Source organism: Solanum stenotomum, chromosome 10 (assembly GCF_019186545.1).
Source record: "Solanum stenotomum isolate F172 chromosome 10, ASM1918654v1, whole genome shotgun sequence".
NCBI lineage: Eukaryota > Viridiplantae > Streptophyta > Magnoliopsida > Solanales > Solanaceae > Solanum > Solanum stenotomum.
Genome location: NC_064291.1, coordinates 12,469,193 through 12,491,559, shown reverse-complemented (window position 1 = coordinate 12,491,559; position 22,367 = coordinate 12,469,193).

Genomic DNA, 22,367 nt, shown 5'->3' with positions numbered 1-22,367 from the left:
TTGGATCCCCTGCATTTGAAAAATACAAATCAAATGAATGAGTCAAGGCAGCAATGGGAATTACTCAAGATATAAAGATCATGGAATTCTTCTTAAGCATTAGTGAACTTGAACGTCACAGTATGATATGGATGATTATTAATGATAAGCTTTAAATGATTTTTGTGTAGCTATTTTATAAGGTCTAATCATAATGGGATTTATTTTTACCTAGTAGAATGTCCACAAATGTACACATATGTAAATGTTGTGGGCTTAAAGTAGGTTGTTTTTTATAACAAATGCATGATTAGGTTCAACATTAGTGTTTTTGTAAGTAGCCAACACAGATGCTCTTCAGATTGCTCAAAACATTGACCCAAACGGTAAGTTCATTTTAATTCCTTCTTCTCCGAGACTGTATTGAACTTTTCTTTTCTCGTAGACTATTCAACAGTTGCAATAATCACAAAGGTCCAATCAAAAATACAAAGTAATCATATGCTATTATGTCAACTGATTATATGTTGTTGGGGCTGGTATTCAACTTTTGAAGCTTGGTGTCTGTCATGGAAGGATAATGTTACAAAAATAGGAGACTTCTTTTGAAAAAACATGTAATTGCATGTCTTTGTTATATGTGCTAGCTTTTGTAATTCAACAATGAATTATGTAAGTTTCATTCACTTTAAATGAAGATGTGTATAATAATTTAACAATGAATTATGTGAGAGTGAATTCTTTCCTCATGAATACTTTCTCTTTTAGCTTAATCTGTATAGTCACGTAGTTGAGGTGCTCTAAAATATAGAATATCACATCATTAAGAAAGAACTACCAGGTTGGAAGTGGCAGGCAAACTATAGTAATTGTGACAAAGACAGGGATTTGGATCCTTTGGATTGATAGTTGGTGAAGGTAACCAATTAACATTTTAAAGAGCAACTAATGCACTGTCAAGTAAAGAATGGAAATAAAGTGTTCTGATAAAGGGTTACAACTATCTATCTACCATACACCATCGAAATGGTCACCATTGGACTTAATAACTTCATCCGTCCTTTGGTTAGTAATGGAAGATTAATGCAATCTAAGGAGTGAAGAACAATTGAATGGTAATCATGTTATGGATTCCTAAGTTAAACTTTGAACAACTAATGACACAAATAGGCTTGGCAGAATTGAGAACAGTTGGAAAACCATTTGGCGAAAACATTACAGTTAAAAAGCCTAATTTAACAAACTCAAAACGAAAGCCTCAAAACCCGAACCAACCATCCTACTAGACCAACAATGACCTTCCGGATCCAACCGCACTGACGAAATTCTCATCCGATACAGTTTTACCAAGAATATTGACTGAAGCCGAACTTTGACTAAATTTCCAAGTTAAAACGCCTAATTGCACAAACTCAAAATGGAAGCCTCGAAACCAAAACCAACTATCCTACTAGACCAAAAATGACCTTCAGGATCTAACCGCGCTAACAAAATTCTTATCCGATCACTATTTACCAAGAATATTGAATAAAGTCGAACTTTGACTAAATTTCAAGTTAAAATGCCTAATTGCACAAACTCAAAATGGATGCCTCGAAATACAAACCAACCATCCTACTAGACCAAAAATGACCTTCTGGATCTAACTGCGCTGACGGAATTCTCATTTGATCATGTTTTACCAAGAATATTAACTAAAGTCTAACTTTCACTAAATTTCCAAGTTAAAACTCATAATCGCACAAACTCAAAATGGAAGCCTCGAAACCCAAACCAACCATCCTACTAGACCAAAAATGACCTTCCAGATCTAACCGTGCTGATGGAATTCTAATCCGATCACGATTAACCAAAAATATTGACTAAAGTGGAACGTTGACTAAATTGCCAAGTTAAAACGCCTAATTGCACGAACTCAAAATGGAACCTCGAGACACAAACCAACCATCCTACTAGACCAAAAATGACCTTACAAATCTAACCGCGCTGACGAAATTCTCATCCAATCAATATTTACCAAAAATATTGACTAAAGTAAAACTTTGACTAAATTTCTAAGTTAAAACACCTAATTGCACAAACTCAAAATGGAAGTCTCGAAACACAAACAAACCATCCTACTAGACCAAAAATAACCTTACGGATCTAATCGCGCAGACAGAATTCTCATCCAATCAATATTTACCAAAAATATTGACTAAAGTCGAGCTTTGACTAAATTTCCAAGTTAAAACGCCTAATTGCACAAAATCAAAATGGCCGCCTCTAAACACAAACCAACCATCCTACTAGACCAAAAATGACCTTCCGAATCTAACCGCGCTAACGGAATTCTCATCTGATAAATATTTACCAAACATATTGACTAAAGTGGATTTTTGACTAAATTTTCAAGTTAAAACGCCTAATTGCACATACTCAAAATGGAAGCCTCGAAACACAAACAACCCATTCTACTAGACCAAAAATGACCTTTTGAATCTAACCACGCTGACGGAATTCTCATCCGATCACATTTTACTGTGAATATTGACTAAAGTCGAACTTTAACTAAATTTCCAAGTTAAAACACCTAATCGCACAAATTCAAAATGGAAGCCTCAAAACCCAAACCAATCATCCTACTAGACAAAAAATGACCTTTCGAATCTAACCGCACTGACAAAATTCTCATCCGATCACTATTTACCAAAAATATTGACTAAAGTCAAACTTTGACTAAATTTCCAAGTTCAAACACCTAATAGCAAAAACTCAAAATGGAAGCCTCGAAACCCAAACCAACCATCCTACTAGAATAAAAGTGACCTTTCGATGCTAATTGAACTGACGTAATTCTCATCTGGTCACATTTTACCAAGAAATTTGAAATTTAGTTAAAGTTCGACTTCGGTAAATATTCTTGGTATAACATGATCGGATGAGAATTCCATCAGCGCGGTTAGCTTCGGAAGGTCATTTTTAGTTTATTAGTATGGTTGGTTTGGGCTTTGAGGCTTCCATTTTGAGTTTGTGCAATTAGGTGTTTTAACTTGGAAATTTAGTCAAAGTTTGACTTTAGTCAATATTTTTGGTAAATAGTGATCGGGGAGAATTTCGTCAGCGCGGTTAGATACGAAAGGTAATTTCGGTCTATTAGGATGGTTGGTTTGGATTTAGAGGATTCAATTTTGAGTTTGTGCAATTAGGCATTTTAACTTGAAAATTTAGTCCAAGTTTGACTTTAGTCAATATTCTTGGTAAAACATGATCGGATGAGAATTCCTTTAGCGCGGTTAGATCCGGAAGGTAATTTTTTTTCTAGTAGGATGGTTGGTTTGTGTTTTGAGGCTTCCATTTTAAGTTTGTGCAGTTAGGCGTTTTAACTTGGAAATTTTAGTCAAAGTTCGACTTCAGTCAATATTCTTGGTAAAACGTGATCGGATGAGAATTCCGTCAGCGCGCTTAGATTAGTAAGGTCATTTTTTGTCTAGTAGGATGGTTGGTATGGGTTTTGAGACTTCCATTTTGAGTTTGTGCAATTAGGCGTTTTAACTTGGAAATATACTTAAAGTTCGACTTCAGTCAATATTATTGGTAAAACGTGTTCGGATGAGAATTTCATTAGCACGGTTAGATCCGGAAGGTCATTTTTTATCTAGTAGGCTGGTTGGTGTAACACTCCGGAAAATGCTAGGTTAAACTAGAGCCTAAACGTGAGGATGAACGTCTTGAATGAGAGTTATAGGAGTCAACACCATAAGGCAAGTGCCATGGCAAAGGGGCCAAGGCTGACCCTAGCCTTTAGTGCACTGCCTCACCCTTCACTAGATCATGGTCCTCATCACAGCTCGTGAAGGGTGCTCGTAAAGATGCCTTGGCCACAAAAATGTGGCCACCATTTTTCCCAGCTACTGCCTCAAACTTCACGGTCGTCACCATGGCTCATGGTCATGACCGCGACCATGGGAGGTGCTTGTGAAGTTGACTTAGGCAAATAGACAATGGTCCCAAGTGGCAAGGCCACTACCTCAAGGACCACGAGAGGGACCACGACTCGTGGAGCCCCTCGTGGTAATGCCTTGGGCTTGTGAGCCTTGTGTCACCTTGAAGGGCTACTGCCCCAATCTTCATGAGGAGGACCACGAGTCGTGGGCCTCACCACGGCTCGTGAAGCTGGTCATGAGCCTGGACTGAGTCCTTCAAGTGAGGGTCATTTAAGTTTTTTACTTTTTAAGTCCAATTAAAGTGGGGTGTTTTGGGTATTTTAGGGGTAAAATATATATTAGCTTTAAGTCAAAATTCACAAGACTTGGTCATTATTCACAAACTTCCAAATATTTCACCAAAATCTTCTCCTCTCAATATTTCTCTCTCTAGAATTTCCTCCATTGAAGAACACCAAGAACTTGAAGGTTAGGGTTCGAGAATCCATCTTCACAACTCCAATTCATGGGAAAAGCTTCATTTAAGGTATGTGAACCTTGATTCATGGAACACTTTTCTCCATGAAGTCCTTCAACTCTAATTTCGAAATTGGGTATACTGTTCAAAAACTAGGGTTTTCATTCTAGCCATGGGTTCTTACTAAAAATGATTTTATTATGTTAATTGAATTATATTATGGATGATTTGATGTTTAATGGTGATTTTTATTGTAAAATTTCCCATGAACTACCCCATGACCTCAATTTCATGAATTGTGATGGGTGTATTGATATAAGATGATTACTATGAATTGTTCCTATGTTAATCTACTTATTGAATCTTGTTTTATTCATGCTTAAAGTAGTATTTCTAAGTGTGATTGTGAGACTTGGTTCATGACCCTTGAAGGGGGTAAATTGTGAAGGTTGGTTCAGGATTGATGATAGTTGTATATGAACTTACAATTCACTTGAAAGGTAAAGAACTTGTCACCATTGTGTAAATTGAGGTATTATTGAAAGCTCAATTCTCCCCTTTCCCTTTACACATATTCATGTATGACTTGTCTAGGATGGTGATAACAGTGTTGTGTTGATTGAAAGGCTAATTCTCATGAAAACACTATAAATGTAATGTGAAAGTTCAACTCACATGTTGATGATGATTCTAAGGTTGAAAGTACATTCTCACCTTTAATGAATCTATGACCTATTTTGATGAATTGTATTGAATGAAGGGTAGAACATTCCTTCACACATGTAAATGAAATTTAAGACTAATTATGTATAATTTGGGAAATAATGCTTAGCACCGAGTGGATATGGACAATGAGATAAAGGCCCTTCCGCCAATGCAATAGGTTAGGTCATCTAAGTGAACTCATGAGATGGAAGCTCCTCCGCCAATGCAATAGGTCGGGTTTCTAGAAGCAATCTCCCTATCCCATAACTATGTGCCCTCATAAGACCTTAGCTAGTGGATCCACGTAAAAGCTAAACATGTTAGTTCTACCATAGGCAAGTAGGACACCTTCTTTCGGTGTGGGGTTACACGACACTGGATTCCATGTAGCTCACATGGTCTATGTCGATTATGGCTAATCTTCCCTATATGATAAGATAATAAATTAGACAGGAACTATACTATGACTTCTTGGTGAGTTTACTAGTTGGAGTGGAGGTATGGGACTTCACTTCCACATTGCACAGGTAGACTTAGTAGGATGTTATGGGATGGTTCTATTATGTTACGATAAGATATGAATGTATGCATGTATGTTGAATGGATAGTTGTTGTGATTGACTTTCCTTATGTTCAAGTAATGTACATGACTATTTCCTTATTAATGTCTATTGATTATGATGAGGTCTAAATATGATATGTATGACTAAGGTAGCTTCAAAGGAGTACTTGGTATGGTTGGTATTATGGGATGCCAACCATACATTGCACAAGTGTTCTTTAGGGGTTGCTAAGGTGTTGATATTATTATGTTGGGAATATTAATGTGATTATGGCTTGTCTTTGACATTAAAAATGCATGTTGGTTTCCAAACTTGATAAATGCATTCCTTTCAACTAAAATGTCCTTTTTTTTATCATATTTTAAGGATTTTATGCATGTTCCCATACTTGGTACAATTTTGTGCTAACCCCTTCTTCCTATATTTTGGTAAGTGTAGGCTTCGACTATGTGACGTACACTCTCCTTTCTTGAAGAAGACTTGGATTGCTTATCTCCAAGTTGTGGTGAGTCCTCAAGTTCGAGGACGGAATTCCATTTCTTTGTTCAAATTATGCTTCTCTGATACTGAGATTTTTATTGATGTAAAGGGCTAAGTCCCAAACTTTGTATTCCTATGTTTAGATGGTAAATGAGACAAATTATAGATTCTTATGACGTTCTTATGAAAATGAAGTTTGGCTTCTATTGTAAAAGTTTTAAATTTTTTCGCATTATTTCTATGTCTTATGATGATGTTAGAGGCTTGTATGCGACCCCTTCGGGGTCATGTACGTTGTGTCTCTTCTAAGGGGTAACTTCAGGTCATAATAAACTTGGTATTAGAGCATAGGGTTTTGGGATAATATTTAGGTTGATGTCTTATGAACCACGCCTAGTAGAGTCTTGTTCATGAGTGTAAAGCGCGCCATACTTATGAATGAGAGTCTATAAGATGTTTAGGAACTTTCTCTTTTTCTATTACTTTTTAGTCTTGCTTGGAGTCTTAACTCTATAAAGTCCTTTCCCCTAACCCTTTTCTTGTGATTATAGGCAATGAATACAAGAAGGGCTAATGCTAGGAGGGCGGTAGAGGAGAATGTGAATGAGGAGGTTCCCCCTCAAGCTCCTCAAGACCCTCAAGTTCCTAATGATGATGGGGCTATGACTAATGTGAAGATAAGGGCAGCTCTCAAAACTTTGACTCAACTCATGACGGTTCAAACTCAAGCCGTCACCAGTCAAGCCCAAGCCATAACGACCCAGGCTAACCAAGAAGTTGGGCTCCGGGTAAACCCCAATTTGAGTACCATGGCCTCAAGGTTGCGAGATTTTACTAGGATGAACCCTTATATTTTCTTGGGTTCCAAAGTGAATGAAGACCCACAAGAGTTTTTGGAGGAGGTCTACAAGATAGTGAAGGCTATGGGGGTCACTTCTATTGAGAATGCTAAATTAGTCGGGTATCAATTGAAAGATGTGGCCCAAGTATGGTACACTCAATGACAGGATAATAGGGCTATAAGCGTGGGTCCCATATGTTGGGAAATATTCAACAAGGCCTTCCTTGATAGGTTCTTCCCCCGTGAGAAGAGGGAAGCCAAAGTTGAGGAGTTCATCAACCTTCGCCAAGGAGGTATGAGAGTCCAACAATTCTCCTTTAAATTCACTAAGTTGTCCAAATATGCCTCATTTTTGGTTTCTAATCCAAGAGATGAGATGAGTCAATTTGTGACCGGTGTGTCTGATGCCATTGAAGAAAAATGTCGTGCGGCAATGCTCCATGACAACATGGATATCTCATGGTTGATGGTATATGCTCTACAAGTTGAGGAGACAAGGCTTAGGAAGAAGAATAGAGAGGTAAAGAGGGCAAGGGACGATGATGGAAAATCTTCTAAGGGTAAGTTTGAGGGACAAAGTGGACCAGGTTCAAGAAGAGGTTTTCCAACCAAAGCTCCTCTAATGCTCCAAGGCCCAACAAAGAAAGGGTGTCTAACCCTAAGCCTCAAGGAGGCAATAGAGGTGGATCTTCCATGGAGAGACCTACATGTGCCAAGTGTGGTAAAAATCATGAGGGAAAATGTCTTGCCGGTATGAGTGTGTTCTATGGATGTGGCCAAAGTGGACATCAATTGAAAGATTGTCCAACTCGTGCGGCCAAGGGAAGAGAGGGTAATCAAGCTCCTCCAAGTGGTTCCAATTCCGATGCTCCCAAGAAGAACCGCTTCAAGGCCCTCCAATCCCAAAGTGATCAAGAGGGTTCTCTGGATGTTGTTACCGGTCTGTTGCAACTATTTTCCATTGATGTTTATGCATTATTAGACCCCGGTGCCACTTTATATTTTTTTACTCTTTTTGTGGCTATGAAATTTGATGTACTCCCCAATGTCTTAGAAGAACCCTTTTCAGTTTCTACCCCGGTGGGTGATTCAATTGTAGTTAAAAGAGTGTATAGGAGATGTCATATCTTTTTCTCTCATAGAGTCACTTTGGTTGATTTGATAGAATTAGATATGTTGGACTTTGAAATCATATTGGGGATGGATTGGCTTCATGCTTGTTTTGCTTCCATTGATTGTAAAACTCGAGTAGTAAAGTTTCAATTTCCAAATGAGCCCACTTTAGAATGGAAAGGGGGAAACTCTATCCCTTAAGTTCGTTTCATTTCGTGTCTAAAAGCTTGTAAAATGATCTCAAAGGGGTGTACATATCACATTGTTAGGGTCATGGACATTGAGTCCGAGACTCCTTCTTTGGAGTCGGTCCCCGTAGTGAGAGAGTATCGACAAGTCTTCCCGATGACTTGATCGGTATTCCTCCCGAACGGGAAATAGACTTCGGCATTGATTTTATGCTGGATACAAAACCCATATCCAATCCTCCTTACCGGACGGCTCCCGCCGAATTTAAGGAATTGAAGGCATAACTCAAGGATTTGCTAGATAAGGGTTTTATTCAACCAAGCATATCTCCAAGGGGTGCTCTAGTATTATTTGTGAAAAAGAAAGATGGGTCCCTTAGGATGTGTATTGATTACCGCCAATTGAACAAGGTCACTATAAACAATAAGTATCCATTTCCTAGGATTGATGATTTTTTTATCAACTCCAAGGGGCTACCTTTTTCTCCAAACTAGATCTTCGTTCGGGTTACCATCAATTAAGGGTAAGAGGGTGTGACATTTCTAAGATGGCCTTTAGGACCCGGTACGGTCACTACGAATTTGTGGTTATGTCTTTTGGGTTAACAAAAGCCCCGGCGACATTCATAGACCTACTGAATAGGGTGTTTAGACAATATCTTGATTCATTTGTGATTGTCTTTATTAATGATATTTTGATCTATTCGAGGAGTGAATGTGAACATAAGGATCATTTAAGAATAGTATTGCAAGTCCTTAAGGACCACCGACTATATGCTAAGTTTAGTAAGTGTGAGTTTTTGCTAAGGTCGGTTGCTTTTCTTGGGCATATTGTGTCGGGCATGGGAATAGAGGTTAATCCTAAGAAGACGGACACGGTCAAGAGTTGGCCCAAACCCTAAGTCCCACCAATATTAGAAGCTTTTTGGGTTTGGCCGAGGATTATAGGAGATTTGTTGAGGGCTTCTCCATCGCTTCTCCATTAACTGCCTTGACCCAAAATAAGTCCAAGTTCGATTGGTCGGAGGCTTGTGAGAAAAGCTTTCAAGAATTGAAGGATAGACTCACCTTCACTCAAGTGTTGACCTTACCAGAGGGTACCGATGGATTCGTAGTATATTGTGATGCTTCGAGAGTAGGGTTGGGGTGTGTTCTCATGCAACATGGCAAGGTGATTGCCTATGCTTCAAGGCAACTCAAGATTCATGATAAGAATTACCCGACCCATGACTTCGAACTAGCAGCGGTGGTATTTGCCTTGAAAATATGGAGTCATTATCTCTATAGGGTGCATGTAGACATGTTTACCGACCACAAGAGTCTTCAATATGTGTTTAGCCAAACAGACTTGAATATCCGACAAAGGAGATGGTTAGAGCTTTTGAAAGATTATGACATGAGTGTACTATACCACCCCGGAAAAGCTAATGTGGTTCCGGATGCCCTAAGTAGATTGTCCATGGGTAGTGTGGCTCATGTAGAAGATGAAAAGAAGGAATTGGTTCGGGATGTGCATAGATTAGCCTGGTTAGGTGTCCAACTAGTGGATTCCACCAATGGTGGATTCATGGTTCATCATAGTTCTGAATTTTCCTTTGTGGTTGATGTGAAGTCTAAGCAACATCTTGATCCTATATTGATGGAGTTGAAGGAATCGGTTCTCAACAAGTCCGTTGAGGTTTTCTCCCAAGAAGGAGATGGGGTGCTTAGGTACCAAGGTAGATTGTGTGTTCCGGATGTTGATGGTTTGAGGGAGAAAACTCTAGAAGAGGCTCATGGTTCGCGATATTCTATTCATCCGAGAGCCACTAAGATGTATCGTGATCTACGGGAAGTCTATTGGTGGTATGGAATGAAAAACGATATAGCGGGTTTTGTGGCCAAATGTCCTAATTGTCATCAATTCAAGGCCAAACACCACAAACCGGGAGGTTTGTTACAAGGTATAAATATTCCCACTTGGAAGTGGAAGGAGGTGAATATGGAATTTGTTGTAGGTTTGCCTCGTACTCGAAGGCAACATGATTCTATTTGGGTCTTTGTTGATAGGATGATGAAATCAGCCCATTTCATTCCCGTCAAGGTTACTTTTTCCACGGAAGACTATGCTAAATTGTATATCAAGGAGGTAGTGAAGTGGCATGGGGTTCCTTTGTCTATCATATCGGATCGAGGTGCTTAATTTACTTCACATTTTTGGAAGGCATTTCAACAAGGACTTGGTACCAATGTTAAACTTAGTACCGCTTTCAACCCCCAAACAAATGGTCAAGCGAAACGCACCATTCAAACCTTAGAGTACATGTTGAGGGCGTGTGTGATTTATTTCAAAGGTAATTAGGACGACCATCTTCCTTTGATAGAATTTGCCTACAACAATAGCTACCACTCAAGCATTGCCATGGCTCCGTTTGAAGCACTTTATGGTAAGAGGTGTAGATCTCTGGTGGGTTGGTTTAAAGTAGGTGAGTTCGCTCTAATTGGTCCCGAACTAGTCTATGATGCCATTGACAAAGTTTGACTCATTAGAGAGAGGTTAAAGACAGCCCAAAGTCGGCAAAAGTCCTATGCCGACAATAGAAGAATGGATCTTCAATTTGAGGTTGGTGATTGGGTCTACTTAAAAATCTCACCTATGAAAGGTGTGATGAGGTTTGGCAAAAAGGGGAAACTTAGTCCCCGGTTTGTGGGCCCATAACAAATCTTGAAACGTATTGGAAAATTTGCATATGAATTGGACTTGCCAAGTAAGTTGGCTCCGGTTCACCCGGTGTTTCATGTCTCCATCCTCAAGAAGTGCATTGGTGATCTGGTATCCATCCTTCCTTTAGAGGGTTTAGGAGTTGATGAGAACCTTTCCTATGAAGAAGTTTCGGTTGAGATTTTAGACTGGAAAGTTAAGGAGTTAAGGAACAAAGAAGTAGTTTCCGTTAAGGTCTTATGGAGGAATCACTTAGTTGATGGTGCTACATGGGAGACCGAGGCCGATATGAAATCCCGCTATCCTCATCTTTTTCCTTCTACTCCTATCCCTACTTGAGGTGACTAGTTTCTTAAATTTGGTGTCTTGGAAATCATTTGTGCTATGAGTTTTCCTTATAATTTCCTTATGTTGTGCATGTTCTTGTGAGAATTCATGTTTAGCATCTATATTGAGTTTTCATGATTTATATGTTCCTCATGTTGATTTGCACTTTAGTGTGATGATTGCATATTTGACTTCATGAGGTGAAATAATGAACATGTTTTGCTATACTTGTGATGATGTGGCTTAATGGCTCCTTATTGATTGTGTTGAGATTGTTTGAGTTGGAGAAGGTAGTTCCTCCTAAAGTGATATGAAATGATGAGTTCTGTGCATGTTGGGTTGTGGATGTAGTTCCTACTTCCTTGTATTTCCATTGTTTATGTCTTAAGATGGAGTTGATGTTTCCTCCTATTAATTATGCATTTTATTATGTTGCATGCATGATGGGTTGCTAGTCTTGAGTCTTTATTTCCGTAAGGTGTCTAAATTGTCATTCAAGGATGAATGTTCCCAAGGGGGAGATAATGTAACACTCCGGGAAATGCTAGGTTAAACTAGAGCCTAAATGTGAGGATGGACGTCTTGAATGAGAGTTATAGGAGTCATGGCCATGAGGCAAGTGCCATGGCAAAGGGGCCAAGCCAAGTCCCAATGCCAAGGCAGCCCCTAGCCTTTAGTGCACTGCCTCACCCTTCACGAGAGGGACAACTATCTGTGTTCCTCATCATGACTCGTGAAGGGGGCTCGTGAAGATGCCTTTGCCACAAAAATGTGGCCACCACTTTTCCTAGCTACTGCCTCAAACTTCAAGGACATCACCACGGCCCGTGGTCATGACCACGACCATGGGAGGTGCTCGTGAAGTTGACTTAGGCAAATAGCCAATAGTCCCAAGTGGCAAGGCCACTGCCTCAAGAACCACGAGAGGGACCACGGCTTGTAGTCTTTACCACGGCTCGTGGAGCCCCTCGTGGTGATGCCTTGGGCTTGTGAGCCTTGTGTCACCATGAAGGGGATACTCCCCCAATATTCACGAGGAGGACCACAAACCGTGATCCTCACCACGGTTCGTGAAGATAGTCGTGAGCCTGGACGGGGTCCTTTAAGTGAGGGTCATTTAAGTCTTTTACTTTTAAAGTCCAAATAAAGTGGGGGTGTTTTGGGTATTTTAGGGGTAAAATATATATTAGTTTTAAGTCAAAATTCACAAGACTTGGTCATTATTCACAAACACCCAAATATTTCCCCAAAATCATCTCCTCTCAATATTTCTCTCCCTAAAAGCTCCTCCATTGAAGAACACCAAGAACTTGAAGGTTAGGGCTCCAGAATCCATCTTCTAAACTCCAATTAGTGGGAAAATCTTCAATTACGATATGGGAACCTTCATTCATGGAACACTTTTCTCCATGAAGCCCTTCAACTCTAATTTCGAAATTGGGTATATTGTTCAAAAACTAGGGTTTTCATTCTAGCCATGGGTTCTTACTAAAAATGATTTTATTATGTTAATTGCATTATATTATGGATGATTTGATGTTGAATGGTGATTTTTATTGTAAAATTTCCCATGAACGACCCCATGACCCCAATTTCATGAATTCTGATGGGTGTATTGATATAAGATGATTACTATGAATTGTTCCTATGTTAATCTAGTTATTGAATCTTGTTTTATTCATGCTTAAAGTAGTATTTCTAAGTGTGATTGTGAGACTTGGTTCATGACCCTTAAAGGGGGTAAATTGTGAAGGTTGGTTCATGATTGATGATAGTTGTATGTGAACTTAGAATTCACTTGAAAGGTAAAGAACTTGTCACCATTGTGTAAATTGAGGTATTATTGAAACCTCAATTCTCCCCTTCCCCTTTACACATATTCATGTATGAATTGTGTAGGATGGTGATACTATTGTTGTGTTGATTGAAAGGCTAATTCTCATGAAAACACTATGAATGCAATGTGAAAGTTCTACTCACTTGTTGATGACGATTCTAAGGTTGAAAGTACATTCTCACCTTTAATGAATCTATGAGCTATTTTGATGAATTGTATTGAATGAAGGGTAGAGCATTCTTTCACATATGTAAATGAAATCTAAGACTAATTATGTATAATTTGGGAAATAATGCTTAGCACCGAGTGGATATGGACAATGAGGTAAAGTCCCTTCCGCTAATGCAATAGGTTGGGTCATATAAGTTAATTGATGAGATGGAAGCTCCTCCGCCAATGCAATAGGTCGGGTTTCTAGTAGCAATCTCCCTATCCCATAACTATGTGTCCTCATAAGACCTTAGCTAGTGGATCCACGTAAAAGCTAAACATGTTAGTTCTACCATAGGCAAGTAGGACACCTTCTTTCGGTGTGGGGTTACACGACACCGGATTCCATGTAGCTCACATGGTCTATGTCGGTTATGGCTACTCTTCCCTATATGATAAGATAATAAATTAGACATGAACTATACTATGACTTCTTGGTGAGTTTTCTAGTAGGAGTGGGGGTATGGGACTTCACTTCCACATTGCACAAGTAGACTTAGTAGGATTTTATGGGATGGTTCTTTTATGTTATGATGAGATATGAATGTGTGCATGTATGTTGAATGGACAGTTGTTGTGATTGACTTTCCTAATGTTCAAGTAATGTACACGACCATTTTCTTATTGATGTCTATTGATTATGATGAGGTCTAAATATGATATGTATGAATAAGGTAGCTTCAAAGGAGTACTTGGTATGGTTGGTATTATGGGATGCCAACCATACATTGCACAAGTTTTCTTTAGGGGTTGCTAAGGTGTTGATATTATTATGTTGGGAATATAAATGTGATCATGGCTTGTCTTTGACATTGAAAATGCATGTTTGTTTCCAAACTTGATAAATGCATTCCTTTCAACTAAAATGTCATTTTTATCATATTTTAAGGATTTTATGCATGTTTCCATACTTGGTATAATTTTGTGCTAACCCCTTCTTCCTCTACATTTTGATAAGTGTAGGTTCTGGCTAGGTGACATACACTCTCCTTTCTTGAAGAAGACTTGGATTGCTTATGTCCAAGTTGTGGTGAGTCCTCAAGTTCGAGGACGGATTTCCATTTCTTCGCTCAAACTGTGTTTCTCTTATATTGAGACTTTTATTGATGTAAAGGGCTAAGTCCCAAACTTTGTATTACTATGTTTAGATGGTAAATGAGATAAAGTCTGGATTCTTATGACTTTCTTATGAAAATGAAGTTTGACTTCTATTGTAAATGTTTTAAATTTTTCCGCATTATTTCTATGTCTTATGTTATGATGATGCTAGAGTCTTGTATGCGACCGGTCAAGTACGTTGTGTCGCTTCTAGGGGGTAACTCCGGGTCGTGATCGGGTTTTGAGGCTTTTATTTTGAGTTTGTGCAATTAGGGGTTTTAACTGTGATGTTTTGGTCAAATGATTTTCCAACTGTTCTCAAATTTGTCAATCCTATTTGTGTCATTAGTTGCTCAAAGTCTAACTTCAGAATCCATAACAAGATTATCATTCAAATTTTTCTTCACTCCTTAGAATTGCATTAACTTTCCATTACTAACCAAAGGACGAATAGATTTATTACCTCCAATGCTGACCATTTCAATTGTGTATGGTAGATAGATAGCTCTGACCCTTCATCATTTCTAATTAAATACAATTAGATACATTATATGCCTTTTTATACATCTAAAATTTCATTATCTTCTAAGAGACAAATCTTGAAGAACGCTTGATCTAAATTCTTTCTTTGAGGTTAGAAACTTTTGAGACCTTAACCTTTTCTTATGCTTTCTTCTTCTTCTTATCATATTGTTTTTTTTCTCTTGTAAATCTGGTGAGAGACGAATGCAATATATGTGAAAATAAGTTAGCAAAAATTGTAATTTCTTACACTCTTACAGATTAAAATTAGCAGTCCCACTAAAATGTCTAACATGTCTCAAAAAAGGGCAACAGGGGTGTGGACTCAAGAAGAGGAACTCACTCTGGTTGGTGGATTAAAAAAGTTATGTGCTAATGATTGGAAAGAAGATAATGGAACCTTTAAAGATGGATATTTGATGGAACTGGAACAACACAGGAATGTTTGTCATCCTAATTGCGGATTGCAAGCTCTACCAAATATATTTTTTTTAAATAAGAGAGTGGAAAAAACATTATATGACCATATAGGTTGTCAAAAGTCGAAGTGACTTAGGATTTCGATACAGCGATGGAACTATCTTAGTTGACGATCCAAAAGCTTGGGATGGCTTCATAAAGGTGATTTACAATTGTTTAAATTGTTAGTAAACTAAAGCTAGTTACTTATATTTTCTCTTGGTGAATATGATCTCTGTCTTTGGAATATTGTCAGTTACTTTATATACTAGTTTCTTTTATTCTTAGGTTGATCCATATGCCAAGTGAATGACATTTAAGAAATGACCATTATTTGCTGATTGAGAAGAGATATTTTGCAAGGATGGAGCTACTGAACAATTTCCCGAGGGGCCAGAAGTTGGTGTTGAAGAAATAGAAAGAATTGAAGCTCAAGAAGTTACTAATTAACTACATGTTTTTGGGATTTCCTATTATTGTTGTCGATGAAGATGATATTGCCTAAAAGAGAAGATCAAATTGCTCAAGGGGAACCTAGTGTATCAGCTGGAGCAACACAAAGTTCATGGAGTGCTTTTTAAGCATCAATAAACTTGATCGTTACACTATGGTATGAATGATTATTGATGATAAACTTTAAACCTTTGAATGGTTTTTGGCGTAGCTATTTTTTAATGTATAACCATAGCCTAGTTCACTTTTATTTTGCCTATGTTTTATGTGCCAGTTTATATAATTTAACAATGAATTATGTAAGTTTCTTTCACGTTTAATGAAGGTGAGTCTAGTTTGATACCGTGAGGCCACGATACTAGAATTTCAAGTTTGTCTCAATGGTATGTGTTAGATTTGTTGTATTCTTCATTTTATAAAATCTATTATGTCACTATTTTGTTGCTTGAACAATGGACTCTCAATTTTAGGATATGGCAATGTGTGAAAATTGTAACTGAATTATTTAGTATGACGAAACTGAAATATAGATTTAATGTACTTCATTACTATTTTGAAAATTAAGTAGACATTCAAATTGTTGAGGATATTGTCTATGGGTGAGGACAATGTCGATAATTGTTGAGGATAGTGTCCAGCAATAGATTGTTCTGTCGGAAGTAAGCATCCTCTATCAATGGTTCTTGCCATTGGAAGTAAGTCATAACTACCAATGTGCATATTAATGGCTTTGCTTGAAGTAAGCTCTCCTGGAGCTTCCACTAGTTCTTGCCAAGACTTTTGTAAATATGATATCCTTTATCCAATAGAAAAAAACAAACTTCCTCATTTCAATATTATAGATTATTGAAGTAAAGGCTCCAAATATAATATCTAGCATTAGTACGCGGTATTGCTCATATGTTAACTTATATGAATCTATTTTTGTTATATTATATGTACACATAATTATATGTACTAGCATATCAATAAGTTTCAACTATTACGTTGGTCCCGTGTTAACACGTGTCATATATATACGTTGGTTCAACTATATGAGGAAGTTGAAAAATGTGGCATTCAAGTTTCTGTCTAAACCTTAGCCTAACCAAAATGCAAAAAATAAATAAAAATACAACGGTAAGAAAGGTCTAAGATGTAACAATAACAAATAATTTATTTTTAACAAGTATATAATGTTTATTGATTTTTAATATAACAAACCAACACCCAAAAAAATTATTAAACTCTGTATAACTAAACTCTGCATAATTAAACCCTGCATAACTAATACATACATAACTAATAGATGCATTACTAATACCTGCATTACTAATACATGCATAACTAATACCCATATTACTAATACGTGCATAACTCTAACCAGCAACCAAACGATCCCTAAAAGTGAATCATTTTCATAATATATACCTGCGAATGTAACGACTTGTTTTTGTCGTTATGGAAAATCCATTGGGGAAAGATTTTGGGCCGGAAAACTTTTTCCTAGTCAAAATTTGGACGAAATCGGAGTCAGTAAGGTCTAAGGAAATCTGGTAACAAACGGGGGTTCTAATTGTGAATTTGACCACATAAGTAGAAAGCTAAGAGGTTAAGGAAATCGTACGACTTTACGAAATTGAATTCGGGTGAGTAGAACTCCTGAAATTGATCTTAGCGTGAACGAATATTTTTTGAGTGTCGTGGGATGAATGTGTGTTGTGAAATAGGGGTTTGGAACTGTTAAATTAACTTTTTTCTCTCTGTGCAAGCCGCTATGGCGGGACTAGTGCCACCAGGGCGGGGACGTTGTAGCAGGGTGAGGGCCACCACAGCGGGACAATCACAAAATAAGTCGGTAATAAATCCCAAAAACGTCATTATTTTGCAATTTCCATTTTTGAGAGCTAGGACACGACCCCAGACAAGTTCTTGACAGTTTTTCATGAAATTTGGTGTTAAAGGTAAGGTTTTCGCTCCCCGATTCCATTTTACGATCAGTAGAACGTAAAATCGTGATTGGATATTGTTGGGAAGGGTTTTGAATGGTGGGAAAAACCCTAGTTGCACCTTAGGATCATAATTTGGGTCTTGGGTGATTGGGTTAGTTGTAATCCAGGTAAATTAGACCTTACTTATTGATCATCGCATTTAATTATTTGTTTGTAGACCTAGAGCAAGAGGAAAGAATCTCGGAAGGGAATAATCAAGTTTCTTAGGGGATTCAAGCTTTGTTCGAGGTAGGTGATGGTTGTGATTTCATGTGTGTGATATATGTTTGTACTTGCTTCATTATATTGCATATATGTATGCGAATGTTGCATTATTGATCACACTAATCGTAAATGAGTATGAACGAATAACTATATGTCATGAATCACCTCTTGATTGTATGATTTCGATAATGTACATTGTGATTGTGATTGTTGTATGCTGAATGGATTGGGTGTCACGAACCGGCACACTAAGTGGGATCGATTGCCACATATTGGCATAAACTCTGGATCGGATGTCACGAACCGGCACACTAACTTGGAACGTGTGTCATGATCCGGCAGACTAATTGTTTGAGTATGGGTTCCGTGAGAGGACCAATGAGTTGTCATATATGTGTAAAATTGATAATGTGGAATTGTGCATTGATCCGAAATGATATAAATATTGTGTATGAACGGTGCATTCATGTTTATAATGTGGTAATGACTTGCTTATATTGCACTTAGTGGGATAGCCGTGTGATTCTACCAGTGCACTATGATTGTGTACTGATACTACATTTGCTCTTTCTTTATTGAGTACCAGGCATCTTCAGGCGGCTGTTGACAGACCTCGTTTAGAAAACCAGTGATCGATTCGAATTCAAGGTGAGCCAGTTCTTCCAGGTTGCCATGAGTTTTCATTATGTTTAGTCCAGTGTTATTCAGACTTAGACTAGTACTTTAGATTTTCTTATGTTTAGTTGGGTTGTACCCATTTCCTTTACATTGTTGGTTCTTTGTTAGAGTTTTGGTACATTGACTTTCAGGTTCTAGGGATTTATTTTCGCATTTGTTTTGTTAGTCGTTGTTAGATCTTTTGGAAGTTTATGGGAACTTCAATTTTCTTCATTTAAACCTACTTCCATATATTTAAATGCTTAGTTTGAGGTTAGTTGATTAGTAGTTATGGTTCTCCCACCGGAGGGTTAATGTGGGTGCCACTTACGACGGTCAGGGTCGTGACAAAGTTGGTATCAGAGCCCTAGGTTGTTGATCTCGATGTACCAAAATGAGTATAGTAGAGTCTTGCAGAACGGTACAGAGATGTCTATACCTTTCTTCGAAAGGCTATAGGACTTTAGGAAATCTCTCTATTTTCTTTTGTCTCCTTTCGTGCTATAACTTGGGTCCAATTGGTATCTGATGATACAAATTGGTATCTAATCTCCTTCATTCTTCTATCCACAGATGGTTAACACTAGATTCAACGGCGTCAAGCCTGTAGCTCCCGTCAATGAACTAGCCGAGGGGTCCGCAGTGAAAGATCGCGGTCAAGGCAGGGGCAGAGGCCGAGGACGGATATCACCTACTAGGGATGAAGCACCAGTTGAGAAAGCACCCAGAGATGAGGTTTCTCCCACACATCATGAAGAGGTAGAAGAGAATGTGGATATTGGAGATGAGGAGTATGTTGCACAGTAAGAGGATGCACCGGCTGGGAATACTGGCATCCCTCCCTTAGACCCAGTGTTAGCTTAGCAGATCATGACTTTTCTGAATGGATTGGTTAGTCCTGGAATCCTTCCAACAGGGCAAGCTACTCAACCCCCAACTAATCGCCCTGCTACTGTTACTGGTCCAAGGGGAGATGCGGCATTAGGTATTGATTTCTTTTTTCATCCTTTGTTGGGTCCTGTAATGACTGGTAATGAGCATGAAATGTTTTTGAAACTAAAGGATCTTGTGTTTCTTGGTTATGATAATGAGGACGCCTATGAGTTTATTTTGGATCGTTATGAGAGGCTACATAAGTTAGGTATTGTACATCACCATGGGGGTGATTCGTGACTTTCCAGCTTCAGGGTGAGACTAAGCAGTGGTGGAGAGCTTATGTGGAATGTAGATGGTCAACTCTACCCCCACTCACTTGGACACAGTTTCATGCTCTATTTCTGGAAAAGTATGTTCCTCGAACTTTGAGGGATCGTAAAAAGGATGAGTTCATGGCTTTGAATCAAGGTGGTATGTTTGTGGCTGCTTATGAGGCTAAGTTTCATGTTTTGTCTAGATATGCTACGCAATTGGTAACTACTGAGGAAAAGAGGATCCGTTTTTTTGTTAAGGGACTGAATTTTGAGTTACAGGTATTGTATGTACACATGACTTCTGCAGGAAAAAGTTTTAATGAGGTAACAGATTTTGTGAAGAAAGTAGAGGGGGTGAAGCGAGACGGTCAGGCTAAGGCATTGGCTAAGAAAGCAAAGAACTCAGGAAACTTTCAAGGCTCCTACTTTAGAGGTTCGGGTAGGCCAACACTTGCAGCCCGACCAATTCAGTCTGCTGTGCCCGGCTCTACAGGTAATTACTCGGGAACTCCACCTCAGAATTTAATTCAGGATAGTCAAGGAGTCGCACCTTCGACGGGCAGCAAGCCATATTTTGATCATACTTGTTATAACTGTGGAGAACCTGGGCATATGAGGAGAGATTGTCTCCACCCGTACAATAGCAGTCTAGAGCAGTGGTACCCATGGGGAATGGTAATAATGGTCGAGGACGTCCACAAGGTGAGTGAAGAGGAAATCAGCAAGGCCGTGGAGGTCGGGGAAATGGTAATGCATGCAGAGGTCCAACGCAGCGAGACAAGAAAGTCACCCGTCAAGATGACAGAGCTCAGTGTTACGCCTTTCCGGGCAAGAGCGAGGCAGAGTCTTCTGACGCGGTGATCACATGTACTATTCTTGTCTGTGACCGGATGGCTAATGTGTTATTTGATACGGGTTCTACTTATTCTTATTTGTCAGTGCGATTTACCTCAGAATTTGATATGATTTGTGATATACTGATGCCCCCATCCATGTTTATACCCCAATTGAAGAGTCTGTCATAGTCACCCATGTCTATCGTGCTTGTCCTATCTTGTTTATGGGGTTTGAGACTTGGGTTGATTTGGTTATATTGGATATGACTAACTTCGATATCATCTTAGACATGACTTGGTTGTCCCCCTATTATGTTGTGCTTAATTGTAATACTAATTATGTGACTCTAGAGATCCCGGTAGGGAAAAATTAGAGTGGAAGGGATTTACAACCCTAAGCCAGCTAAGATCATATCCTCCATTTGGGCTAGGAAACTGGTGGGGCAGGATTGTTTGGCTTATTTGGCTCATATTCGGGATGTTGAGGTTGAATCTCCCTCTATTGAGTCTATCCCTGTGGTGTCAGAATTTAGAGAAGTGTTCCCTACTGATTTGTCTGGTATGTCTCCGGATAGAGATATAGATTTCTGCATTGACTTGAACCTGGTACCCGCCCTATTCTATTACTCCTTATCGTATGGCTCCGCCAGAATCAAGAGAGCTTGAGGCTCAAATCCAAGAGCTTCTTGATAAAGGATTCATTCGTCCTAGTGCTTCCTGTTATGCCATAATTTTACTATCTTTAAGAAAATCACTTTTTTAAATGTTCTAAGTATAATTTGAGAAAAATACTTAGAAAAGAGTCACCACTTAATTTTTTAAAGAAATTAAGAAAAGTTAATTTAAAAAGACTATAACAGATTAAGTCTTTATAAATTTAGAGAAAATGGGTAAGAGGTTTTTATTTACGCTTCAAGAAGGTTTTTAAGACATTTGAAACACCCGCTAAGACGCGGTTATCCTACGACTTAGGTTAAATATTTGACTATTTTTTGAAAAAATGATTTAACATAAAAAATAATAATTTACAATATTTGATTATCTTTGAGAAAATAATTAAATAAATGCCACATTTTATTTTATTTTATTTTATTTTTTAGGGAAAGGGACACTAGAATGAAACATTTGAATTAAAATGCAAGTGAATAAAATTTTAACAAAATTAGATTAATTAGAATTTACTTGACTTGTTATAAACATATTTGTATTATAGTGAATGTCTATTATGTGGAGTCCTTTTAGGGAGCAGTTAAGAAGCCTACTTGGGGACCAAGTTAGGTTTCCCCTATATATAAAGGGGTTTTCCTTCATTGTAAATCAGATCTGTGGATTCCTAAATTTCATTCAAGAAGAATAAGAAATCTTCTCTCTTCTCCCTACTTTGTTCTTCTTCTAAATTTATATAGTTTCATAAGATGTTATCAGCACGAGTCTCAAATTTTGTAATTAAGTTTAGATTATTCAGATTGACGGAACTAACGTTGTTGAAGATAAAGTAATATGAATCGTTTGCTAGTATTCATAGAAGTTGATCTAATTCTTACCAGGTATGTATGTATCTATAGTATATTTTGAAGTGTCAGGCATCATTGTGGATACCTTGTCATATTACCAAAGTTTTATAAACCAC